Source organism: Delphinapterus leucas, chromosome 2 (genome assembly GCF_059928025.1).
Source record: "Delphinapterus leucas isolate spDelLeu-1000000601 "Yukka" chromosome 2, BTC_Dleu_Yukka2, whole genome shotgun sequence".
Lineage (NCBI taxonomy): Eukaryota > Metazoa > Chordata > Mammalia > Artiodactyla > Monodontidae > Delphinapterus > Delphinapterus leucas.
This window is the reverse complement of record NC_143130.1, coordinates 175,426,896-175,454,724: the sequence shown is the minus strand read 5'-3', so window position 1 is coordinate 175,454,724 and position 27,829 is coordinate 175,426,896. Positions and strand designations below refer to the sequence as shown.

At 44.7% G+C, this 27,829-nt stretch overlaps 1 long non-coding RNA gene across 4 annotated transcripts in view; it reads left to right on the top strand.

Annotated features, from left to right (window-relative positions):
• The window catches only part of LOC149750358 (uncharacterized), a 68,896-nt gene that overhangs the window by 29,355 nt on the left and 11,712 nt on the right, over positions 1-27,829 (top strand). For 3 of the 4 annotated variants that reach the window (XR_016392267.1, XR_016392266.1, XR_016392268.1), the window contains one exon: positions 1,506-27,072. The exons of the other annotated variant lie outside the window; for it this stretch is intronic. This is a non-coding gene — a long non-coding RNA (uncharacterized LOC149750358). The remainder of the gene's footprint in view (positions 1-1,505; positions 27,073-27,829) is intronic. 4 annotated transcript variants of the gene reach the window in all.

Below are 27,829 nucleotides of genomic sequence, written 5' to 3'. Positions count from 1 at the left end.
GGCGGGGTCAAAGTCACAATAGGAGCTGGTTGCTGGGCAGTTAGTGAATTGGTGAGGATAATTAGTGCAGGTGAAGTATGTTCTACATGCTCCTCTGGATCCCCCAGCACACTTCCCCTGCACAGTGAAAATGTTGTTTGTCCCAGCAGGTGCAGCCACCAGGTGGGGGCACCTGGGTCAGCCTGGGAAACTGTGTAAAGCTGAGCCTCCCCTGCTAATATATGAGGCACACAGCGAGAGTGCAGGACCATGGGGCTGTTTGTTATGTGGCAGAACCTATCTTGTCCTGACTGATACAGTGTTGAGAGGGTGCAAATTGTCTGCTTCCCTCACTTCTTCCATCTCCTTCTGTATTTGATGGTCAGTGATTCCCATCCCCTGGGGACCATTCCTTGCTCCACTGGATGGTGAGTTCCTTGGGGCAGGGCTTGAGTCTTATTATTCACTTGTGCACCCTCAGTGTCTAGGAAGGGGACCTGGCAGAGGATGTGCTCCATAAAAGTTGGGTGAACAACTGAACTCTGTGCTAGTTTGCCCTGAGATTGGGGTGAGTTGCTTCACTTCTGGACTCTGTGTCTCCATCTGTAAAATAAACAGGCACAAAGGTGTGATCATCCACGTCTCTCGCAGCTCTGGATGTCCATGTCCTCTGATGTAGCCTCTGCTTCTACAGGAGCTCAGCGCACCCGCCATGGGAGCCCTCTGTGTCATTAAGAACTGACCCATCACTCCAGGCACTTAGACTCCTTACACTTGAAATGCACTTGCCGGGCTCACATCACTGACGTCTCTATAAAGCATGTGTTACTGACACCTGAGGAGGCCTCACTTCCAGGACATCTGACCTGATGGCATTTCTGCCTTGTGCACAGGACAGATCTGCTACTGTTAGGACACAAGGGGTCTCTGCCATCATAAATTAATACCTCTGCAGAAAAAAGGATTGTGAAGGCCTGGGTGTGCTGCTAAGAAGCCCCTTTGATGGAAACGAGCAGGCACCATACCTGGGCCAACCAGAGGGGCTGTCAGGGAGGCTGATGCTTGTACTTTACCACCTTGGGGTCCTCTGCCTGGTCCATGGCACTTGGTGACTCAGGAGGGCCTCCCCTCTCCACCCAATTAGGGCTCATTGACGAGGGGAGAACGAGCAAAGTGTTAGCAGTTGAGAGACCAGGGACTCACCCTGGACCACCAACCATGGGCTGCCTGTGCAGGGCCGAGGACATCATTGTCTACATCACTAATGTGATAGGAGCAGTCACTCTCAAAGGTCTGTGGCCACTGCCCTGGCTCTGTCTCTTGCTGTGTGATCTTGACAAGTCACCAAACCCTGCCGAGCCTCATTTTCTTACCAACAAAGGTTTAAACCTGAAGAATGAAGTATAACAATGTAAGTTATCATTTACTGGGTGTTCAATATACGCATTATCTCATATGAGCCTTCAGACAATCCTTTTGATCATTAATATCATCTACATTTTGCCATTGCCATTTCTGTCTCCCAGGTGAGCAAACCAAGGCAACCAAGAGATAATGAGATACTTGCCCCAGGTCTCATGACTCACATACGGCGGAGCTGAGATTTGAACCCTGGCAGATGGATTCCTGAACTGGTCCAGCTAAGTGTTCCCTGGAGTGTGGTAAAAAGAGCACTGGACCAAGGATCAAAAGAATTGGGTAAAATTCTTCCTCTTCCACCTTCTCGGTTGTTGACAGGTCATCGAGCCTTGGTTTCCACATTCCAAGGCAGGATGGGAATAGGCACCCTCTGCCTCCCTGGCTGGTAGAGAAAGCTGCTGAAGTTACGGATGTGGAAATACCTCTTAACCAGCAGGGTTGGGTAGCTGGATACGTCCTCTTCTTGTCCTGAATCCCTGTGTGCCCCGTGATTTCCTGCTGTCTGTCCCCACTGTCTACATCTGCGTCTGTCCTCATCTTGTTTGCAGGGAGGGACTGGGATCCGAGCGGTCTTTCCCACCCCTGAGGCTCACGGGGAGATTTCCTCTCCCTACTATGACCCCAATGCTCTGGGAAGCACCCATGCAGGAGCTTGGTGTTGTATTCTGTGCTGATCCCTTCATTGGTGCGGTGAATCCAGGGACAAGATACCGGTGCGTGCATAAAGGGGGAAGGGGACCCCATGGTCAAGGCCAAAGGCTGGAAATATCAGGGATGGAAAGGAAATCCCGGGCTGATTAGTTTGACCCACTTGTAGGATGTGTGGAGAGCAAGAGCAGGAGAGCAGGCTGGAAAGGTAAGCCTGACCAAGGATGGTCTCAAAGGCCATGAGAGCTACCGAGACAAGGACCGATCCCCCATGGGGGCCCCCGACAAAGCTGTGGAACGCATATGCTGGTGGTGGCTCGGGACCGTGTTCCTGGATCTTCCCAGATCCATCTGACCGGTGCCACCACTCTGTGGGATCATGGACCAGAACCAGATTGGGTTTCAGAAGCCTCTACAAGAAGCCCGGTCACTCTGTTTCCTATTTGCCTGATGGCTTTAATTTGAACAAATATGCCAAGCACAGGTTGCTGCATTTCTTTCTTCCCTGGAAAACATGCTTGGTAAATGTGAATCTGTGCTATTGTCTCAGAATGGGCTGAGTTTGTCCATATATAGACATTTGATGATTACCCCTGGAAGCATTCATTCTGGTACAAAAACAGATCAGCAATACACTCGTCTGTTCCTTCCCTGGGGAAAAGGAGAGGGCCTTAGCCAGGTGTGTCTTGGCCTTAGCTTCTAGGAGCCTAGGGTCTCAGCAGAGATTATGACTTCTTTTAGCCCCTACTGTGATTACAGGATCAAACTCTTCCCCCTGCTTTGGACCTTTTTTCCCTTGAACCGGGTATTAGGTAAGCCAGTTACATGCCTCTAAACAACTTTAAAAGCAGAGGGCTCTTTCCTCTCTCTCTGTTATTTTTTTCTGCTCCTGTTGAAATGAAAACCAGTGTGGCTGACCTGGCCATAAATGTGGTAAATCCAGTTACACAATGATTCCAATCTGTACTCTTCAATTTTTTTTGTTTTTTCTTTTTCAATAAAGTCTACTTAGGGCCAAGAGAATTTTTGACTCGAAGAAGCATGTAAAAAGTGAGTCACCATTAATAGGGTTGAGCTCTTTGCTTTGGGATTAGGCCTAAGTGACAGCTCCCTGGTCGCTTTATTCATTGGGATGGTGCCAGGAGAATGCTTTGTGCAGTTCTGAAAAAGATAGAATTAGGTGTTCCATTTATTCTATTGATCTTAATAGCCTCATCTCATAAATACCTACTTTATGACATCAATAAAAGAGGAATCGTGGCAACTCAGAGCACTAGAAATTGTTACCTTGCAACTGAAGTGTTCCATTGAATGCCTCAATGAAATTCCAGAGGGTGGTGTTGTTAGGAGATTTCCGTGCTGGCTTTTCTAAGTAGGTGCAGAAGGAGAGATTTCCACCCCTTTCTTTGAAAACACAAACACCAGAGTGCCCAGGATGGGATGCTACAGACTCTTGTTTCTCAGAATTGTGATTTTTCTTACTTGTGTGGCTCAGACTTAAGTTTTCATGTCGCAGAGTTACACGGGTCTGACTATAGTGTCTGTATCAGTAGACCTAAGATTTCCCAATTAGCAAAGTATCGTGGATAATCCTCTCTCCCCAGGCTCAGCAGGAAGATTGCTTAACGCTTACCTTAAGGTGTACAAACATGCCCACCCGCTTTGTTCTCTCATTTTATAGAAGAGAAGCTTGAGGGTCAGACAGGTCCCATGACTCAGGCCAAATCCAAGTGTTTTGCACTGTTCTGCATTTCACTCCGTACCCCTTCTCTGCTTCCATCCTACTCTACATAGCTTACTGCAGGCCAGTCTCATGGACACCTAAACTGCCATGAGTAGGACAAAACTCAGGGCCAGGATGCCTGAGGGTTGCCAGCTATGGTACCCTCAGGATCCTTCTCCTCCTATCACCAGTCCTGCTCCAGGAGAAGAAGGTCTCAGCTCTCCTGACTTCTGGGGCCAAAACTCAGTCATGGCTTAGCTATGGTGTCACATCTGTGGAACTCTGTGTTCTGGGGGGCATAGATGTGAGCAAAAGGGACCAAATAGTCAGAGGGGTTGCATTTGGAGAGCTGTCCCCATGTTCCTGAAATTCCCCCATGACGATATGTTTCCTTCAGGCCTCCACTGGAACCAACTTCAGGTCCAGAAGAAAGTGAAAAGAAGGTGAGGTTTGTTGGTGCTGAGGTTGAGCCCCATGAAAGGAAACAAGGCCCCAGCTGACACAGAACCCACTGCCAGACATGGGAGTGATCCAATGTGGAGTCCCAGCCAAGCCAATTCTCCAGCAGAAGGTGACTGTGGGTGCATTAGCAGGTGACACCAGCAGAGGAATGGCCCAACTAACCCACGGGAGCAGGAGAAAAACTAGACCTTTGTGGTTTTAAGCCACAAACCTTGAGGCCGATTTGTTACGCAGCAAAGCTGACTGAAGCATCAACCCAGAGCATCCTCTCCTCTTGCTCCCTGTACTCACACGGGCCTTCCCACTCCCACCTTAGGTCCAATAGCTCTGCAGCCCCTGCCTCTGGCATGCTTTTTCCCAGGTCCCCTGTCACTCCTGTTTAGCTTAAATGTCACAGAATCCTGTCAGATTTCAGTCTCCTCTGCTGTGTGGGAGAGCAGCAAGATCACATGCATAGGGATGGGCTTTCTGGGGTGGGAGGAATTTGGCGTGTTTAGGCAACATTCCAGAGATAAGAGTGGAAAGAGATAGGCAGGCTTGAGAATACAGAGTGTGGTCACCAGGGTAAGAGGTTAAGATCTTATTTTATGCATGATGAAGCCCCGGGAGGGTTTTTAACAGGGCAGTGATAGGATCTAGTTTATAGTTGAAAAGGTAACTCTGTCTGATGTGCAAAGAATATGATGGGAGGTGGGGCAGGAGAGAAAGCAGGGGACAAGGTAGGAGGTCGGATGTTGTGGCAGCATGGACCATGGTAGTTAAGATGGGAGGATGACGCCTTGATTCAGGACATACTTTGGACACAGGGTTGATGGCTCTGCCTCCAAAGTTTCTTTGCTTTCCCTACTTCAGCACACCTCCTCTAGAGGAGGTCACTGCCTTTCCACACCTTCATCACTGGCAAAATCTAGCTTCAAAAATCCTCTCTGACCCCACCTCCCCTCTTCCCAGTTCACTCTCTCTGGTGTCCCCTCCCTGGGGCCATCACCTGCCTGATGAAGCTGCAACTTTGGAGAACCCAGAGCCACACCCACTCCCACCTGCACAGAAGCAGCTGAAAGTTGCTGGGACCAAGGTGTCTGGCTGTGCCAACCGGGGACCAGCGGAGAAGGCAGCTGCATGGATGAGCCTGGGTTTCTGGGCCGAGCGGCTGGAAATAGGGATGGCAAGGCCATCAGCTTGTGGATGGTAATTAAAGCTGTGGGGTCTGGTCCAAGCGTGGTGGGAGTAGATTTAGAGGGAGCCTGGGATGGAGTCAGAAGAGGGGGAGGGGGAAGTGCGTGGGCCCAGCCGAGGAAGGATGGAAGGTGGTGCTGGGGAGTTGCTGTACATGCAGGAAGTGACCTGGAACCTGCCCTCTTCTTCCTTTCTCCTAATGCTCTCCTGCGAGCTGGTGGGCTCTCCAGGCAATGAACCTCGTGCAGCAGTGAACATGGCTGCCCCAGGCTCCCGCAGCCGTGGACCTGCCCACCCTCCAGCTCCTGTCTCACCCCTGCCACCTGTCTCCCCTGCTCAGCACACCTGGACAAGGAGGCCAGCTGCCTGCCTGTGTCTCTCCCTGAAAGGGCCCTTTCAGAGGTCAGCCTGCTGCTCCCTCCTGCTGGCCTCTCTGCCCTTCTGGAGCATTCCTCTGCATGGATCTCCCTGTCCCTCCCTGTGTCCACCGCTGGCTGACTTGTCCTCTCAGACCATCCTCCGTCCTGCCTTCCTCTCACCGTCCCTCAGTCCTCTCAGGGGACAAAGGCCCACCCGTGTTTGTCCTCTGCCCCCTTCTTTCCTACACAGACCTGCTCCGTCCTGTTCTTTCCTCTTCTGTTCTGGGAGGGCCCCGGAGTCTAGTCCCCACTTGCTCGCCTGCCAGCTCCCTCAGAACTTCCCACCACAGGCCTGTCTTCACGGCTCGGAAATTGACCTGGGTTTAGAGAGCTTCTTCCCTGCCCTCAGCCAGCCCTTCCCCGGGACGCTCCACTGCCTTGGAATAGGTAGCTTCTTGAACAAGTATGATGGCATAACAGTAACACGAACCCTACACTCACTTTAGGAACAAAAGCTAATGTTTGTGGAGCTCTGGGCACATGCCAGGCCATGTTCTCAGGGCTTGGCTTGTAGTCACTGACTTAATTCCCATGGTGCCCCGATGGGGTAGTGTTTTATTTTTAAAAGTGCTATTTTTTTGGTAACATCTTTATTGGAGTATATTTGCTTTACAATCGTGTGTTAGTTTCGGCTTTATAACAAAATGAATCAGCTATACATATACATATGTTCCCATATCTCCTCCCTCTTGCGTATCCCTCCCACCCTCCCTACCCCACCCCTCTAGGTAGGTGGTCACAAAGCACCGAGCTGATCTCCCTGTGCTATGTGGCTGCTTCCCACTAGCTACCTATTTTACATTTGATAGTGTGTATATGTCCATGCCTCTCTCTCACTTTGTCCAGCTTATCCTTCCCCCTCCCCATATCCTCAAGTCCATTCTCTATGTCTGTGTCTTTATTCCTGCCCTGCCCCTAGGTTCTTCAGAAACTTTTTTTTTTTTTAGATTCCATATATATGTGTTAGCATACAGTATTTGTTTTTCTCTTTCTGACTTACTTCACTCTGTATGACAGACTCTAGGTCCATCCACCTCACTATAAATAACTCAATTTCATTTCTTTTTATGGCTGAGTAATATTCCATTGTATATATGTGCCACATCTTCTTTATCTGTTCATCTGTCGATGGACACTTAGGTTGCTTCCATTCTTGGCTATTGTAGATAGAGCTGCAGTGAACATTGTGATACATGACTCTTTTTGAAATATGGTTTTCTCAGGGTATATGCCCAGTAGTGGGATTGCTGGGTCATATGGTAGTTCTATTTTTAGTTTTTTAAGGAACCTCCATACTGTTCTCCATAGTGGCTGTATCAAGTTACATTCTCACCAACAGTGCAAGAGGGTTCCCTTTCCTCCATACCCTCTCCAGCATTTATTGTTTGTAGATTTTTTGATGATGGCCATTCTGACTGGTGTGAGGTGATACCTCATTGTAGTTTTGATTTGCATTTTTCTAATGATTAGTGATGTTGAGCATTCTTTCATGTGTTTGTTGGCAATCTGTATATCTTCTTTGAAGAAATGTCTATTTAGGTCTTCTGCCCATTTTTGGATTGGGTTGTTTGTTTTTGTGATATTGAGCTGCATGTGCGGCTTGTAAATTTTGGAGATTAATCCTTTGTCAGTTGCTTCATTTGCAAACATTTTATACCATCCTGAGGGTTGTCTTTTCATCTTGTTTATGGTTTCCTTTGCTGTGCAAAATCTTTTAAGTTAGGCTTCCCTGGTGGCACAGTGGTTGAGAGTCCGCCTGCCAATGCAGGGGATGCGGGTTCGTGCCCTGGTCGGGGAGGATCCCACATGCCATGGAGAAGCTAGGCCTGTGAGCCATGGCCTCTGAGCCTGCGCATCTGGAGCCTGTGCCCCGCAACGGGAGAAGCCACGGCAGTGAGAAAAAAAAAAATCTTTTAAGTTTCATTAGGTCCCATTTGTTTGTTTTTGCTTTTATTTCCATTTCTCTAGGAGGTGGGTCAAAAAGGATCTTGCTGTGATTTATGTCATAGAGTGTTCTGTCTATGTTTTCCTCTAAGAGTTTGATAGTGTCTGGCCTTACATTTAGGTCTTTAATCCATTTTGTGTTTATTTTTGTGTATGGTGTTAGGGAGTGTTCTAATTTCATTCTTTTACATATAGCTGACCAGTTTTCCCAGCACCACTTATTGAAGAGGCTGTCTTTTCTCCATTGTATATTCTTGTTTCCTTTTTCAAAGATAAGGCGACCATATGTGTGTGGGTTTATCTCTGGGCTTTCTATCCTGTTCCACTGTTATGTATTTCTGTTTTTGTGCCAGTACCGTACTGTCTTGATTACTGTAGCTTTGTAGTATAGCCTGGAGTCAGGGAGCCTGATTCCTCCAGCTCTGTTTTTCTTTCTCAAGATTGCTTTGGCTATTCGGGGTCTTTTGTGTTTCCATACAAATTGTGAAATTTTTTGTTCTAGTTTTGTGAAAAATGACATTGGTAGTTTGATAGGGGTTGCATTGAATCTGTAGATTGCTTTGGGCAGTATAGTCATTTTCACAAGGTTGATTCTTCCAATCCAAGAACATGATATATCTCTCCATCCATTTGTATCATCTTTAATTTCTTTCATCAGTGTCTTATAGTTTTCTGCATACAGTTCTTTTGTCTCCTTAGGCAGGTTTATTCCTAGGTATTTTATTCTTTGTGGTGCAGTGGTAAATGGGAGTGTTTCCTTAACTTTTCTTTCAGGTTTTTATCATTAGTGTATAGGAATGCAAAAGATTTCTGTGCATTAATTTTGTATCCTGCTACTTTACCAAATTCATTGATTAGCTCTAGTAGTTTTCTGGTAGCATCTTTAGGATTCTCTATGTATAGTATCATGTCATCTGCAAACAGTGACTGTTTTACTTCTTCTTTTCTGATTTGGATTCCTTTTATTTCTGTTTTTTCTCTGATTGCTGTGGCTAAAACTTCCAAAACTATGTCGAATAATAGTGGCGAGAGTGGGGTAATCTTGTCTTATTCCTGATCTTAGTGGAAATGGTTTCAGTTTTTCACCATTGAGAACAATGTTGGCTGTGGGTTTGTTATATATCATCTTTATTATGTTGAGGTAAGTTCCCTCTATGCCTACTTTCTGGAGGGTTTTTTTCATAAATGGTGTTGAATTTTGTCAGAAGATTTTTCTGTGTCTACTGAGATGATCATATGGTTTTTCTCCTTCAATTTGTTAATATGGTGTATCTCATTGATTGATTTCCGTATATTGAAGAATCCTTGCATTCCTGGGATAAACCCCACTTGATCATGGTGTATGATCCTTTAATGTGCTGTTGGATTCTGTTTGCTAGTGGTTTGTTGAGAATTTTTACAGCTATGTTCATCAGTGATATTGGTCTGTAGTTTTCTTTCTTTGTGACATCTTTTTCTGGTTTTGGTATCAGGGTGATTGTGGCCTAGCAGAATGAGTTTGGGAGTGTTCCTCCCTCTTCTATGGGGTAGTGTTTTAATGAGGCCATTCTGCAGATGAAACAACTGAGCCTCAGAAAGGTTAAACATCATAGCCATGAGTTAGACTTTGAACCCATACAACCTGGGTCTAGTGCTTACTTTATACTAATATTGTATTATATTATATTATATTATGTTAAGAATATTTAATATTACCTCTACCCTCTTCACAGATGTTTAAGTGTAGTAATAATACTGTAGTACAGTATTAGTATCTACAGGCACAATGTCGTACAGCAGATTTCTAGAAGTGAGCCATCTTGTATAACTGCAGTTTTATACCCATTGATAGCTCCTCCCCCTTCCCCTCCCTCCCCCCACCAACCCCGTCTTCCACCATTCTATTCTTTGCTTCTATGAGTGTGACCATTTTAGAAACCTCATATAAGTGTGATCTTGCAGTATTTGCCCCCTGTGTCTGGCTTATTTCATTTAGCATCATTTCCTCAAGGTTCATCCATGTTGTTACATGTGGCAGGATTTCCTTCTTTTTTAAGGCTGAGTATATATCATATCTTCTTTATCCATTTTCTTTATTAACATCTGTCGATGAACATTAAAGTTGTTTCCACATCTTGGTTACTGTGAATAATGCTGCCATGAACATAGGAGTGTGCTTATCTCTTTGAGATTCTGATTTCATGAATTACTACCATATGATCCAGCAATCCCATTGCCAGGTGGGTACTTATCTAACAGAGTTAACATAAAAAATATTTTTTTATTGTAGACAATTTCAAACCCATGCAGATAAATCTCCCTGTACCTATTTTTGCTTCAATTATTATTAGCTTATGGCCCATCTTAAGTTATTTGTATAAGCCCTCTCCTGCTACACCCCACCCTAACCCACTCAGGATTTTTGAAGCAAAATAATTGCATCAGTAAATTCTTCAGTGTATCTTTTTAACAGATAAGAGCTTAATGAGAAGCAGAGCCTTAATACAAATATCAGGCCTAAAAAGAAACAGTGATTCCTTAACAGCAGCAACTACGCAACGTTCAAATTTTCCTAGCTGTCTCCCAATTTTGTGAAATACACTTTTTATTTTGGAATACTTTTGAATTTACAGAAAATCCTATAAACGCCTCATCCAGTTTCAGTTCCCTATAATGTTATCACCTCACATCTCTGTGGTGCATTTGTCATAACTAAGAAAACTGCATTCCCATGAACTAAACTACAGACTTTATTTGGATGTTCTAGTTTTTCCAGGACATTTTGTGTTCTAGGACCCAGTCCACGGCACCACATAGCATTTAGTCTCATAAATCTCTCTCCTTCCTCAACTGTGAGCTCCTTGAGGGGGATGTCAGGGAGCTGAAGGAGCCATATCATGCACCCTGTCTTTGCACCTGCTCCATCCACCAGAGCTTGCCATATCGTGGAGGACAGCCATGCAGCTATGCACGACTCCAACAAACCTTTCTCGTGCACTTACTATTTGTCAGGCATGTGCTAGGCTCTGGAAATCCAGAGTGAAACAAGAGGGTCTTTTCTGTTCCCTCCCCCACAAACACATAGGGAGCTTGGCCATTGGAGGAGAGGCAGAGGGACAGACCCATGGTATCTCAGTGCAATGATGGAAGAGCCAGTGGAGACCTACAGTTACTAGGGGTGTAGAATCAAGAGAAAGAGCCCAATCACTTGGTTTAATTGGCTCATTACTCAATTTTTAGATCCTCAGAGTACTTCCCTCCTGCATTGGTGCCTGCCCCAGGACCTTTGCCCTGGATCTCCTCTGCCTGGAATGGCCCAGATTTCCACCAGTGAACTCCCACTCATCCTTCCATGCTCTAACCTAACGCCCATCCTCAGTGAGACTTTCTGTGTTTGATGAACCCCTGCCCCACCCCTTCATGACTGGGTGAACTTAGGAAATTTTCTTATCCTTTCCGTGCTTCTGTTTTAAAAGGGGGGTGATAGGAGTGCCTAGTTCTTAGGGTTGTTGTGAAGAAATTCTGATCAAGCTCTAGGCGCAGCACCCAGCACAGGGTAAGGGATGTATACCTATGGCTGTTATTATTACCATTGTTTTCCTTCTGTCCCTTAACCCCATCCCCTTCCCCTTCTCAGCACATACCACGGTTGTAGCTCCATGCCTATTTGTGGGATTATTTGAGTACTGTCTGACCCTGCCTGTCACTCACATTCTAAGCTCCATGAGAGCAAAGAGTGTATCTGTCCTTCTCACCAGTACATCCCTTGAGCCAAAAACAGGGTGTGGCTGTATTCATGTTATCAAGGTAGAGTGAAAAGAAATTATTTATGGGATCAAAATATTTTTCTGTGTGTGCCCCAGGGCCTGCCAGGGCTGGGCTGACTAAACATTTATATTTATTGAAGGAAGAAAGGAAGGAAAAGGGAGGGAAGGAGGAAGGAAAGCAGAAAGGATGGGGGGCCCTGTTCTTGGTACCTCCATAACCCCCTGCCCCCAAGGTGCCGGGAGAGGGGGCCTGCCCTCTGGCTGAGTCTACACAGGGATGTGCATGTAGCTCTACTGGTTTGGGAGGCAGAGCCCCAGAGCAGGCCCACGGCTTCTGCTGTGGCCGTTGTCCTGCCACCTGCGTGTTTACAATTGGCCCTGCAGCCTGTGGTCACCTCTGTGGTGTGCAGGTATGGTGGACCAGTCTGCCTGAGCCTCCCCACAGCCAGCCCCCATGCCTGCAAGACTGGCCCTTGGCTGGAAGTGCTCAGAGCTGGGTCTGGTTTGCTCAGGCCAGCTCTGGAAGTCCCTGGGAGGCAGCAAAGTTTAGCTAACTGAGTGTCACATTTAGCTAGGGACAGAATCATTTCCTTTCCAAGTACCACAAGAGCACTCAAAGAACTGACCAGCAAATACGCATCTCTACTTTTTGTCCTGGCAGTCAAAGACGGGTCTTCCCCCACCCTCAGCAAGGAAAGGGGAAAACAAAGCTAGAATACAGGGACAGAGAGTATTTTGCAGACACAGAGACAAGACCACTGCTGGAGGTTAAGACTTGGACCAGAGGCTGGGATTCAGTCTTGAGAAGGTTGGATTCCTGTGATCATCCAGAGGAGCACAGAATCCTCCAGAACTGTCAAAATATGATTTCCTAAGTGCAGTGCTGGACATGGCATGGATATTGTAGGAACCCAGAGGGGCTTCCTGGAGGAGACAATGTCTGAGCTGTACCCTCCAGGGTGAAGAGAGGAGGGAAGAAGAGGGAAGAAAATCCAGACAGAGGGATACAGTGAGCCAGTGGTGTGCAGGGGTGAGAGTTGGGAATGGGGGCTACCTGCAGGCCGGTGGGGGAGGAGCTGAGTGCTGGGCTGGGGTCAGTCGGGAGGGCTATAGTATATCACCCTGCATCCCCATCAGAGTGTGAAGCCAGGGAACAGTTGATAACATGCATGGTTTTTAAAGGTCTCTCTGGTGGTTGCAGGGTAGGGATAAGGAAGAAGAGAGGCAGGGAGACTGGTTAGGACATGACTAAGGGCCATGAGTGTGGAGAGGTGGCAGTGAATGGGAAAGAAAAGAAGAAGATTGAATGCCCAAGTTCTGGAGCGGGTTGGACATGGAGGGTCAGGGAGATGAACACAAGTCCAGGGTGAGTCCTCAGTCTTAGATTAATGGTTGGGTTCTGAAAGTAATCATTGAAATGAATTAATAATTAGTTAATTGATTATTTATCATTTCTCTGCTTTTTGGTCTTATCCTTTGGAGTCTTTGGCTTTGTAAGTTTGAAGAGAGGATCTTCCCCTATTGCAATGTGTTCAAAAGAAATAAGTATAAAAATAAAGCGAACAGGAGGCAACACCACTGTTTCATTGTAGTGTTGCTCTTGGTACCCACCCACTTCCACAATGACTGACATCATGGGGGTATAAATACCCCAGCTCTCTCACTGCATCTGGGGTAGCTCTGAGGCACATGTTCTACATTGGATCGCACAGTTTCCCAGTAGGATTAAGTGCTAGTTGCCCACAGTGGTAACTGACTTAATAACAACCTTTTCATGAATGTCTTTTCTTCCCTGCCTCACTTACCTCTCTCTCCTATTGGGTCTGCTCCTGGGGCAACCCAATCTGAGATACTCCTGTCCTAGGAGCTGCCCTCTCTCTGACAGCCTGGCTCATGGAAGAGATGCTAAAACCTCCCTAATTCCATGTTTGCTTGAGCATTATCTCTAAGTCTCTATAGCTGAAGGGAAATTGAAATAAACTTCAGGGGCCCTGGAATTGGCTATTGAAATATATATTTTTTAAAACTCTGGGCAGGGAGAGCACCTTAGTCTGCTCAGACTGACATAAAATACCATAGACCAGGTAGCTTAAACAACAGAAATTTATTTTCTTCCATTTCTGGAGGCAGAGCTTTCTAGATCAGGGTGCCAGCATGGTTGGGTGCTGGTGAGGGCACTCTTCCTGTCTTATAGACAGTTGCCTTCTTACTGTGTCCTCACATGGAAGACAGAGAGTTATCTCTTTCTTCTTCTTCCTATAAAGCCACTAATCCTATCATGAAGGCCCTACCCTCATGACCTCATCTAATCCTAATTACCTCCCCAAAGCCCCACCTCCAAATACCAGCACATTGGGGATTAAGGCTTCAACATATGAATTTAGGGAAACACAAATATTTAGTCCATAATAAAAAGGAAGCAGGCAGATACTTAAACTTCCCTCTCTTTTGACTGACCACATTTTCTGAGCTGAAAAAATTTTTTTTGTTCTCAGGGAGAAATTTTCATGTGCTTTGCTGATGATAACAACCAGTATCTTTGCACGACATTCAACGTTCACCATCTTTCTCTATACTCCTAGAAATGGCTCCATCTCAGCAGCCATGGCAGTTCTTTGGAGATTCTCCTGCCCTTTTTTTTTTTTTTTTATCATTTTTCTTTTCCCTTCAGGGAGTCCTCTACTCTTTAGTTATTGATAATTTAAGGCCCCCAAACAGAAAGAAATTAGATAACCTTTATCGAGCTTTTATCATATAGTAGTTTCTTTGCATATATTTTTTAAAAAAAATATTAATTTATTTTATTTATTTCTTTTCTTTTTTTTTTGGCTGCATCTGGTCTTAGTTGCAGCATGTGGGATCTTTTGTTGTGTCGCGTGGGCTCTTCGCTGCATCGCGCGGGCTTCTCTTTAGTTGTGGCATGCGGGTTTTCTCTCTTTAGTTGTGGTGCACAGTCTCCAAGACGTGTGGGCTCTGTAGTTGTGGGCTCCATGGCATGTGGGATCCTAGTTCCCTGACCAGGGATCGAACCTGTGTCCCCTGCATTGGAAAGAGGATTCTTTACCACGGGGCTACCAGGGATGTCCCTGCATGTATTTTTTTTATAACATAAATATTAGCATAACTTGGCACAGTAGGTTTATTATCTAACCTAAGAGATCATATGGTACAAGAAATTCATTTTATAGATGGAGAAACTGAGGCTCAGAGTGCTAGATCCTTGCCCCAACGCATACTGCCATTGAGTGGTGGTTTTTGGATGGAAAATGCAAATCTCACTTAGCCTGATGAGAAGCTTGATTTCTGATTACTCTGCCAGGCCATGAAAACTGCTGGCTTTAGTCTGACTGTGGCCAGAGTGGGTGAAAGTGGATGGTTCTAGACACTGTCTAACTTTATTTGACCCACAATTGACCTCTTGATTCAATGGATGGCAGCTACTTTAAAGGTCAATGGCTACCCATCCCACTCCCCTGGCACAGCCATGATCCTCTGTGTTATCTGCTGTCTGATCACCTTTCTGTCCAGAGACAAGTAGCCTGAACTGTCACAGGGATTGGTACACTACAGTCCATGGGCCAAATCTGGCCCATCACTTTTTCTAATTGTTATTTTTTTATTGTGATAAAATACACATAAGATTTACCATCTTAACCATTTGCAAGTGTACTGTTTGTGGTGTAGTTACATTATATTGTGCTACCATCCCCACATCCTCCTCCAGAACTTTTCATCTTTCCCAACTGAAACTCTGTACCTATTAAACTCTAATTCCTCATTCCCCCTCCCCCAGCCCCTGGCAACCACCATTCTACTTTCAGTCTCTATGAATTTGCTGCTCTAGGTACCTTTTATAAGTGGAATCCTATAGTATTTGTCCTTTTGTGTCTGGTTTATTTCACTTAGCATAATGTCCTCAAAGTTCATCCATTATCATCAGAATTTCCTTTCTTTTTAAGGCTGAATAATATTCAGTTTTATGGATAAGCCACATATTGTTTATCCATTCATCCTTCCAGGGACACTTGGGTTGCTTCCACCTTTGGCTACGGTGAATAATGTCGCTATAAACATGGGTGTAGGAATTATCACTTGTTTCTGTAGAGTTTGACTGGAACCCAATCATGCCCACTAGTTTATACATTGTTGATGACTTCTTTTGCTCTACAGTGGTGGTGGAGACGGTGTGCCCTCAAAGCTGAAAATATTCACCATCTGTCCCTTTACAGAAAATATATGCCAACTCCTCAACGAATGGAGCTAGGACCTGGACCAGATATTGCCATGGCCTTTGAGCAAGACATTTTCCTTCCCTGGGTCTCAGTTTTCCCACCTGTAAAATGAAAGGATTAGGTTTGACTGTAGTTTACAAATTGTGCTTTCTGGATCCCTGGGGAGGGGCGGGGCGGGGGGTGGTGTGTGCTCAATAGACCCTGGAGTGAAGTGGGAGGAACATAGACTTGCGGGGCAGGAGTGAAGCCCCACACCCACCAATTTATCCAGAGCACCTCTATTTGTATCTGTCTTATATCCCCAGGTCAGATACATTCTACTCAAGGTTTCCTTTGGGCAAAGAATTCCTTCACTTTAGAAAATGTTTTCGGCCTGGGGACAAGAATGAGCTGTATACGCCCTGGATCTCGTGATTCCCAGTGGATCGTGGGTTTGTGGAAGGCAAGTTAGAAGGAGGAGACACGATCTTGTAGGTTGGGGAGAATTTCCAGTGATGAATGCAGCTGTTCTCTGTTGGAGCAGGAAGGAGGCCCTCGGAGTCAGATTGGATTTTGTGGTGAGGCCATTTGCTGAAGGGGGTTGGGTTAATCTCTGGAGACTTTGGCGCCAAAGAGTTCTTCAAGTCAGAGTGGACAGAGCAATTCCTTCTAGACCTCTTCATCTCAGCAGCAGTGAACTTCATTGCTATTAAAATAATTGCAGGGTGCGCATCTCTGAAATGCCAATTGCCCAACGAGAGGCGAACCCTTTGCTCACTCACCAATGCAAGCGTCACCCTGCAGATCTCCTGCTCTGTAATGTCACCAGGTCCGTTTAGGTGGGTGCAATGCCTGCAGGGTGACATTCTCATTCTCCCAAATCTGTATTAGATCAAGAGAAAAGAGTGCACGGCCATACCTTGAAATGACACAAGGATCCAGATGTTTTTCTGAAACGTTCTGGACATTGTCTCCAAAGTGACCTTGCAAACAAATGCAATTGGAGTTTTCAGTGTGTCCTACAGAGCGTTAATTTATTTTATTGTTTGAGGCTTGCAGATGTGAAGTGGTGATATTTGTGTTTTTCTTACCCTAGATTAGGCAGGAGAGCACGCCCATGACTCTACTTGGGGCGTTTATTTGTCAACTGACCTCAGAGACTTGTGGGACTCAAGAGGAGTTGCCTTCAAGAGTGTAAACTGTCAGCTACCCTGACGATCAGTCCTTTTCAGCTTCCACAGCACAGACGGAGGAGTCATTCATGTTGGGTCTCAAGATGGGCAATTGTGTAGATTGGGAAGTGGATATTATCATTCATATCTGAGGAAGTTGGGACTCAGAAAGGGCAGATGCCTTACCTGAGATAAGATAACAAGTCCCCATTATAAGAACATATATAAATAAATCCATTCCTGTATCACACAGCCAGTAAATGACAAAGTTACTTTTCTAACTTAGGTTCTCTATGACCATTGCTCTGCCTCACCCTGCAGCACTCCTTACATGGTCCTTGGTAGTTTCCATGGTCCTGACTGACTAGTGGGGTTGATCTCGATGTTTTTTTTTCATTTTGTCTTTTTTTTTTAACATCTTTATTGGCGTATAATTGCTTTACAATGGTGTGTTAGTTTCTGCTTTATAACAAAGTGAATCAGCTATACATATACATATCCCCATATTTCCTCCCTCTTGCATCTCCCTCCCACCCTCCCTATCCCACCGCTCTAAGTGTTCACAAAGCACCGAGCTGATCTCCCTGTGCTATGCGGCTGCTTCCCACTAGCTATCTGTTGTACATTTGGTAGTGTATATATGTCCATGCCACTCTCTCACTTTGTTACAGCTTACCCTTCCCCCTCCCCATATCCTCAAGTCCATTCTCTAGTAGGTCTGTGTCTTTATTCCCATCTTACCCCTAGGTTCTTCATGACCGTTTTTTTTTTTTCCTTAGATACAATGGACTATTACTCAGCCATAAAAAGAAATGAAATTGACTTATTTGTAATGAGGTGGATGGACCTAGAGTCTGTCATACAGTGTGAAGTAACTCAGAAAGAGGAAAACAAATATCGTATGCTAACACATATATAGCGATGGGTTTTTTTAAAGCATAGCTTTATCCAACAGACTTCTCATCAATGGCTGTTGGTGATTCTTTTGGTTCAGAGTCTCTCCCATCTCAAAGTAAAATGTGTCTGCTTTCCTAAGAGTTTCTGAAATTATCCCAGCCATTACCATCTCCTGGCTTGGGTGGTGTCATGGGCTCGTCCGTCTGGGGGAGGTTGCTCCCAGCTGTGACTCATCCCCACTTGGCTTCTGTAGCTCATTTGGCTCCCAGGACACAGTCTTGCTATACTGGCCCCCAACGGTTTCACTTTCTGTTCCCTCTTCCTGGAACACTTTTCACCTAGAGGGTCACATGATTTGAGGAGACCCTCATTTAGGGTCTCCAATGCCACCTTCTTAGAAAGTCCTCTCTCTTCCCCTACCTAAAATAGCAGCTCCAGCCACTTCTTATCATTTACCCTGTTTTATATGAACTTGTAACATGTATCTTTACCTGATACTCTACTACAAGGGCTGGGAAACTTTTTATAAAGGGACAGATAGCTCAGGCAGACCTTGGAGTTACTGCAGGTTTGGTACCAGGCGGCCGCAGCAAAGTGAATAGTGCAATAAAGTAAGTCACAAGAGTAGTTTGGTTTCCCAGTGCATTAAAAGTTACGTTTACATAATACTGTAGTCTGTTACATGGGAAATAGCATTATGTCTAAGAAAACAATGTATATACCTTCATTAAAAATACTTTATTGCTAAAAAATGGTGACCATCACCTGAGCCTTCAGTGAGTCATAATCTTTTTGCTGGCGGCGGGTCTGGCCTCCACGTTGATGGTCGCTGGCTGATCAGGGTGGTAGTTGCTGAAGACTGGGGTGGCCGTGACAATTTCTTAAAGTAAGACAACGATGAAGTTTGCTGCATTGAGTGACTCTTTCTTTCATGAACAATTTCTCTGCTGCATGCAATGCTGTGTGATAGCATTTTACCCACAGTAGAACTTCTTTCAAAATTGGAGTCAATGCTCTCAAACCCTGCCTCTGATTTACCAACTAAGTTTATGGAATATTCTAAATCCTTTGTTGTCATTTCAACAATCTTCATAGCATCTTCACCAGGAGTAGTTTCTATCTCAAGAAACCACTCTCTTTGCTCATCCATCCATTAAAGTTTTATCAAGAGATTGCAGCAATTCAGTCACATCTACAGGCTCCACTTCTAATTCTAGTTCTCTTGCTATTTCCACCACATCTGCAGTTACGATAGTAACATCAAAGATCACTGATTGCAGATCACCATAACAAATATAATAATAATGAAAAAGTTTGAAATATGGCAAGAATTACCAAAACACAGAGACATGAAGTGAGCAAATGCTGGTGGAAAAATGGCAGCAACAGCCTTGCTAGATGCAGGGTTGCCACAAAACTTTAATTTACAATAAATGCAGTATCTGTGAAGTGCAATAAAACAAAGCCTGCCTGCAAATATTTTCAGCTTTGTGGGCTATATGGTCTCTGCCGTTGTGGTAGGAAAACCTCCACAGACAATACATAGATGGATGAACATGGATGTGTTTAAATAAAACTTTATTTACAGAAACAGACAATGGGCAGGATTTGGCCCACAGACGGTAGTTGTGGTCATCTTGCCACTGTGGTAGGAAAATCTCCACAGACAATACATAGATGGATGAACATGGCTGTGTTTCAATAAAACTTTATTTACAGAAACAGACAATAAGTGGGATTTGGCCCACATACTTTGTTTACTGCTTCTTGGCTCTATCGTCCAATAGAATATAGGGTGGATTCATTATTGTATCCCAGAACCTAGAACATAGCAGTCATTCAATGAATGTTGAATCATGAATAAATGAATGTTTAAATTTATCCCTTTCCTTTTAAAAAACTTTTTGAGGTATAATTCACATACATAAAATCCACTCATTTGACATGTAGAGTTCAATGATTTTTAGTGTATTTACAAAGTTGTACAATCATCATCACAATCTCAATTTAGAACATTTTTACTGCTCCGAAAAGAAACTCTACCCCATCAACAGCCCTCATCTCCTGTTGCCAACTGTTGGCAACTATTAATCTATTTCTGTCTGTATGGATTTGCCTGTTTTTGCCATTGCAAAAAAAGTGGAATCATACAATATGAGGCCCTATGTGACTGGCTTCTTTCATTTAGCATAATGTTTTCAAGGCTCATCCATGTTGTAGCATGTATCAGAACTTCATCCTTTTTTTTTGCTAAATATATTCTTTTTGTGGCTACACCACATTTTTATTCATCCATTCATCAGGTGACGGACATTTGAGTGTTTCCACCTTTGAAATATGGGCAATGAATAATGCTTCTATGAACATTCATGTACAAGCTTTGTGAGAACGTACGTTTTCATTTCTCTTGGGTGTATACCTAGGAGTAGAATTGTTGAGTCCTACAGTAACTCTGTGTTTAGTATTCTGAGAGAGCGTCAAACTCTTTTCCAAAGGGGCTGCTCTGTTTTACGTTTCCACCCATGATGGGAGTTCTCTGTATCCTCATCAACAATTGTTATTGTCCATCCATTTGATTCCAGCCATCCTAGTGTGTGAGAAGTGGTGTTGCATTGTAGTATTGATTTGCATTCGCTGATGACTAACAATATTAAGCATTTTTTCATGTTCTTATTGGTCATTTGTATATTTTCTGTGGAGAAATGTCTGTTTAGATCCTTTGCTCATTTTTAAGTTAGGTTATGTATGTTTTTATTACGGAGTTGTAAGAGTGAGTTGTATGTTCTGGATTAAAATCCCTTATCAAATATGTGATTTGTAAATAATGTTTCCCATTCTGTGGGCTGCCTTTCCAATTTTTGATGATATCCTATGAAGCATAAAAGTTTTAAATTTAGATGAAGTCCAGTTTATCTATTTCTTTCCTATTGTTGCTTGTGCTTTTGTGCCTTTGTTTTTGTGCTTTTGTTGTCATATCTAAGAAAACATTGCTTAACCTAAGCTCACAAAGATCTATTCTGACATTTCCTTCTAAAAGTTTTATAATTTTAGCCCTTACATTTAGTTTTTGATCCATTTTGGAGTTGATTTTTGTATATGTGTGCGGAAAGGGGTCCAACTTCATTCTTTTGCATGTGGATATACAGCTGTCCCAGCATTATTTGGGGAAAAGACTATTTTTTCTCAATTTGATTGTAAAGAACCAATTGTCCGTAAATGAAAGGCTTTATTTCAGGGTTCTCATTTCTAGTCCATTGATATATATATATGTTTATCCCTGTGCCAGTACCACACTGCCTTGATTACTGTAATGTTGTAGTAAGTTCTGAAATCAGGAAGTGTGAGCCCTTTAACTTTGTTCTTCTTTTTCAAGGTTGCTTTGGCATTAACTCCCTTCTGATTCACAAGTGAAGGCCACAGGCTGTTAGAGGGCTGAGCACCTTGCCCAGTGAGCTTTTGAATTGTCTCGAAGTAGCTTTCAACCCTGTGCTTATCCGGGTCACTGCCTTTTCAATTCATAAAAGGTCTACAACGCGCGTGTAGGTTCTAGCCCTGGTTCTACCACGGTGGCCACGGGCAGTCCCCTTCCTCTCTCTGCATCCAAAATGCTCCATCCTGACATGAGAGATTCAGACTAGGTGACATCTTACGTCCTCGCTGAGATTCTAGGGTCCTGTGACTTTTGGGATACCATCCAATTGGGGGAAATATCATTGGATCCAACAGAGTTATTCTACCCTTTGGAAGAAATGTTGAACATGACAAATTCAGGGTGAGATAAAGCAGATGGTATTCATTTAATTGCCTGGAGAATTAGTACATGTTTTTAACCTCATTAGAAAGTTCTTGTTTTCAACACTGACCTTAGAAAGTAACATGGGGTCTGTCAGAGTCTATGACATGGGATCTGTTTGACCACTTCATGATTGTAATCCAGGGTTAAACAATCCTTTTTTTTTTTCTTTTGTTCTCAATTTATCCACTTGTTTCCTTTCTCTTATTTGAATTCAAAACCAGTTACTAAGGGGACATTAAAAAAAAAAAAAACTGGCCTCAGAAAAGGAAATTTAAAATAGAGGAAGAGAGCCCGGGACTCAGGTAGAAGTAGGAAATTGTCAGTTACATTGTTATCACTGCCTGCTGCGCACAGAGCATTTCAGGGTCTTTACGGCATCTTTCACAAAGCAATTGTCTCATCTAGTCCTCAGGACGACCTTATAAAGTAGGCACAATTAATATTATCCTCATTTTATGGATGGAAAAATCACGTTGGAGAGATGGCAAAGAGGCTGCCTATCTCCCATTCATCACTGTTGAAATTCCACCATCACAGGCTTTCCAGAAGGCCATTCTGTGTTGGAGAAAGGTCCCACCACTTCTTATGGTCTCTAGTACCTATGCTATGCTTCCTATTGGATCGAGTAGCATCTTTATCTTACGGATCATGTTAGATGTTTATTATTATTATTATTATTATTTTGGCTGCACCGTGCAGCATGTGGGATCTTAGTTCCCCAACCAGGGATTGAGGTTGTGCCCCATGCATTGAGAGTGCGGAGCCTTAACCACTGGACTGCCAGGGGAGTCCCCATGATGGATCTTTAAATCCTTTAACAATTCCTCATGATTTCTTTGTGGTGTGTTCTCGTCCTTGGTGGAGTCCTCTTACCTTGGATCAGCTGTGGTCAAAGGTAGGTTCTGAGTCACAAAGGGCAATGTTCTTCATGGACTCAGAGGGAGAACAGGAGGGTCACATCTCAAATAAAGATATACATATATGAAAGAAAGGCTACATGTAGTGTTGTGCAAATAGTAGACATTCAATACAAGGTAGTTGAATCTGAATCAGATTTGCAGATGGGACAAAGCTGGGAGGATAATGAATATACCAGATGACAGAGACAAGTTTCAATGTTATATTGACTTGCTAAAGCAGGCACTGAAATTTGAAAGATGCAAGGACGAACATGTGGTCATGTACTTGTGTCTAAAATGAAAACAGCTCAAGAACAGACTGAAAAGGGGGAGCTTAGGGGGAATTAGTGAGAAAAAGACTGAGGGGGGTGGATGGACAATTGGGAGATATAAGCTGGGCGGTGCTCCAGCGTGGACCTTGTTGATGCCCTGCTTGCATCCTTCAGACCCACCCTTCCCTTTGCTTCCATATGCTTTGGCTTCTGACCTGCTACACCTGTGCCTCTCTTTAGGGACTGCCCTCGGGCTATGAGAGCTACCTTAACATCCCAGGAAGAGAATAGGAACAGCCTGGGAGGTTACAACACGCTGGGGTTTCCTTAGCCAATGACAGACTGGTGCCAGAGTTGGGAACCCCCTTCAGGGTCAGTCTGGAGCTGCCCTTCATGGGGCTTCCCAGCATTCCTGGGTTCCTTCCCTTACTCTCTTGCTAGTTTCTCCTGGGAGATTCCTGTAGTGAATCCCTAGCCCATGAATCTTCACCTCAGGGTCACTTCTTGGAAACCTAACTACAGACGTGCACCAAAGCAGTTTATGGTTTGGTTGCAATAACAGTAGTATGGTACTTAGGATGAGGGAGGTAAAAATTCTACTTTATGCTACTCAGACCATGACTGGACTGTTGGCTTTAGCCAGTTAAGATGTTGTAAGGAAACATAAGCAGGTACAGGGGAATGAGGCCAAGGGTGTTCAAGATTTCCAAAAGAAGTTATATGAGGAGGAGTTAGAGGACCTGAGATACTCCCTTTGAGAAAACTCAAGAGGAACTAGCCCACTGTCTTCAAACACCTGGAGTGCCACTGAAGGGGGTAGAGAAGCAGCTTATTCTGAAAGGCCCTAAAGGACAGGTTGAGTACCAGGGAGCAGAAACTGCAGAATATAAATTTTGGCTCCAGATGAGGAAGACCTTCTTAATAATCAAAGTCATTCGAGGATGGGGTCAGCTGTCTTGAGAGAGCATGAGTTCCTTGTCATGGGAAGCAACCAAGCACATGATGTTTAGCTGCTTCTAAGGAGCTGCAAAGGGGATTCGTGTAGCTCATGCCATAAAAAGGAACAAAATAACTGGGTGAGTTCCCTCTCAGTTCCAAGATTCTATTACTATGACTGTTCTAGACGCCCCTGGACTGTAAAATCAAACCATGTTCCTGCCCTCAAGGAGCTTCTAGTCTAGTGAGGAAGAAACACACACACACACACACACACACACACACACACACATAAATAAACTCCTCTCCCAAAGTGTGATAAGGATCATTATGACATGAAAAAGATGCTAGGATAAATATTTCCTTCACGTAGGGTGGGCAAGGGAGGCTTCTTCAAGGAGAAGAAGCCCACTGATGGAGGGTTCGAGAGGTCAGAAGCATCAGGCAGATTGGAGAGCCCAGGAAAGGCACCCAGGCTGGGGGACTGGGAAGGGTGGAGGCCATGGGTGAGAAGAGCTGGAACAGGCACAGTCGAGGGGTATGGGCGACTGAGCCTTGTGAATGCAGGGAGCCATGAGTTGGTTGAGGGGGGTAGGGGCTGAGCATGTGTGCAGGGGGGTTTCCATGTTGTTGCATGAGTGTTGGGAAGTCACTGAAGGGTCAGAGGCTGAGGGAAATCTGACTGCAGACCCTGATAGGTTTCTTGGAGGCTGGTTTGGGGGATGGGAGCAGGGAGGCCAGGTGAGAGATGCTGGTGGCCCTGACGAAGGTGCGGGCTGGGAGGTAGAGAAGGTGTGGGGCAGCAGGAATAGAAATCTGTTCCGGAGGTTGGCTGGGTCCCTCTGGCTTGGAAGTGGATGGTGCTGGAGACAGAAGATTCAGGTGTGACTCCAGGGCTGGACCTTCCCACCTGGGTGGATGGTGGCAGTTAATTTATTTTTTTAAATTTTATTTTATTTATTTATTTATTTATTTTTGTGTGGTACACGGGCTTCTCACTGTTGTGGCCTCTCCTGCTGCAGAGCACAGGCTCCAGATGCACAGGCTCAGCGGCCATGGCTCACGGGCCTAGTCGCTCCACGGCATGCAGGATCCTCCCGGACCAGGCACGAACCTGCGTCCCCTGCATCAGCAGGCGGAGCCTCAAACACTGCGCCACCAGGGAAGCCCTAGTTATTTTTTAAATTGAAGTATAGCTGATTTACAATATCATGTTAGTTTCTGGTGTATAGCAAAGTGATTCATATATATATATATATATATATATATATATATATATATATATATATGAATTTTTTCAGATTCTTTTCCATTATAGGTTATTACAAGATATTGATTATAGTTTCCTGTGCTATACAGTAGGACCTTGTTGTTTATCTATTTTATATATAACATCTTCTATTTCCAAACTCTGAATTTATCCCTCCCCACTTCCTTTCCCCTTTGGTAACCATAAGTTTGTTTTCTGTCTGTGAGTCTATTTCTGTTTTGTAAATAAGTTCACTTGTATCATTTTTTAGATTCCACATATAAGAGATATTATACGATGTTTGTCTTTCTCTGTCTGACTTACTTCACTTAGTATGATAATCTCTAGGTCCATCCATGTTGCTGCAAATGGCATTATTTCATTCCTTTTTATGACTAATATTCCATTGTATATATGTACCACATCTTCTTTATCCATCCCTCTGTTGATGGACATTTAGGTTGCTTCTATGTCCTGGCTATTGTGAATAGAGCTGCAGTGAATATTGGGGTGCATGTATCTTTTCAAATTATTGTTTTCTTTGGATAAATGCCCGGCAGTGGGATTGCTGGATCATATGGTACCTCTATTTTTAGGTTTTGAGGAATCTCCATACTGTTTTCTGCAGTGGCTGCACCAATTTGCATTCCTGATGGCGGCTGTTTAAAGGCACGAAGGGGAGGACACGTTTGGGAGGAGTTTTTTGCCATCCCTCATTTCTGTGCCTTTCTTTTCCCTGCACACCAGGACTTCCTGCAGGAAGGGGCTGGGCCTTTGTCATCTCGCACACCCTGAACCAGGCCGAGGGCTGAATGAGTGACTCACTCATTCTGCAGTTGTCCCTGAGAGGAGAGATGCTCTCCAAATCTGAGGTCATCACAAAGGATCATCATTTCCCCTCCGATATCTTCTCTTCTCCCTGCTGTGATTGGATGCCGCACATGTCATGACCTCAGACCCCCAGTCCCCGGCCCCTTGATGACTGTTGATTGGGAGATTCTGTTCGAAGATTGTGCTTTTTCATTTGGAGACATTATCCCAGCCTTGTCTCTGATCTAGACCAGATTGGCTTAATATGAAACAAAAGTCCCTTTGGCAGCCCCGGGCTGATGCTTGCCGGGCTGTCTCCAGGCTGGAGGGGCTGGTGATGCTTGAGTGTATTTTAACAAACAAGTCAGTGTGTGTGTGTGCGTGAAAGAGAAGTTTTTCCTATATACACTACTTTAAACTTTTGGAGTTTCAGAGAAGTATTTGTGGAACAGATGAAAATCATTTGAACATCAGCTGACTGCTCTGCTGGGGACAGTTGGGTGACACTGGACCCTCTGTGGTTTGGAATGTCCTTGGATTGCAGGCTCTCCTTTCTACATGGGTGGCAGCCCTTGTGATGTGGTGGAAAATTGCCGGACATGGAGACAGAACTCCTGGGTCCCATCCAGGCTCTGACTCCTACTGGCCGATGACCTTGGGCAAGTCTTCCAACTCCTCCGAACTGTGCTTTGACTATTGTGACACGAGACCAGCACCTACTTTGATGAATTGCTGTGCAGTTCAATTAAACATAAAGCGAACACGGGCAGCAGGCTCAGTCCCTATGCCCTTCTGGCCAGCGTGTTTCTTCTGTACAAAGGAAAGTGGATCCTGGGACTTCTGGGGGTATTTCCCTGAAGAACAGTCACGTGGTGACATGGTTAATAAAACCAACAGAAATTGGTTAATGACACTGCTGAAATCTGTGATACCAGAGGCTGCCCACTCAAATGTCTACAGGAGCCGGGCGGGAGGAATAAGCTAACCGGAGTGGGTGGGGCGGGGAGTCTGCCAGACTGTAGGGGGCATGTCTTGTCTAAGTGGGATGGCTACTGTTTAGCTCCAGTTGACTGAGGACATGTAGCTGGGAAGGGCCTGTGCTGTCAGATCTTATGTGAAATCTGATTTTTGTCAAATGACATCTGACATTTTTTTTTTAAGTATAGTTGATTTACAACGTTGGGATAGTTTCAGGTGTATAGCAAAGTGATTCAGTTATACATATATGTGTGTGTGTATATATATATTCTTTTTCAGATTCTTTTCCATTCTAGGCTACTACAAGATATTGAATATAGTTCCCTGTGCTATATGGTAGGTCCTTGTTATTGATCTATTTTATACATAGTAGTGTGTATTTGTTAATCCCTAAGTTCTAATTTATCCCTCCCCTTTCCCCTTTGGTAACCATAAGTGAACTGAACATTTTTGAACACTCTAAGCCAAAGGTAGTATATCTGTTGGCTGGGTCTGGCCATTGACTGAAATGCTGCTATTCCTCGGTAAGCACCCTCTGCCAGCTCAGGTGAGCTCCTAAAGCAGGGCCTGCTGCCTGGATCTGGGGGAGGTCCAGCCAAGCTTCCATCCCACCATCTCTCACCTGCTCTGTCATGCTTGGTTCCTGGGTGTGTCCACACTACGTCTGAGCTCCCTGAGGGCCAGGCCTGGGTCTCATTCACCTTGCTCACTTCTGTGTCCTGGGTTGGTCCCTGGGTGTGTCCACACTACGTCTGAGCTCCCTGAGGACCAGGCCTGGGTCTCATTCACCTTGCTCACTTCTGTGTCCTGGGGACCCACACAGGACTCTGAACATGCTCAGCCCTCAGTCACTGTTTGGGGATGAGAAAAACATCTCTGAGACATAAACCCAGTGAAGTCTCACTGTGATTTCTCTGTCTGCTTTCACTGGTTCCCTCCACCCCTGGATGACATGGTGTCTGGAATTTCTCCCAACAAGAAGCTCTTAGAGGGCAGCAATAGGCAAGCAAAAGTAAAGGAGCAAAAAGCAAAGGGAGTCCAGGCGGAGGCAGGAGGTGGACAAGGCGTGTGCGCTCTATGGAGGCAGGTGTTC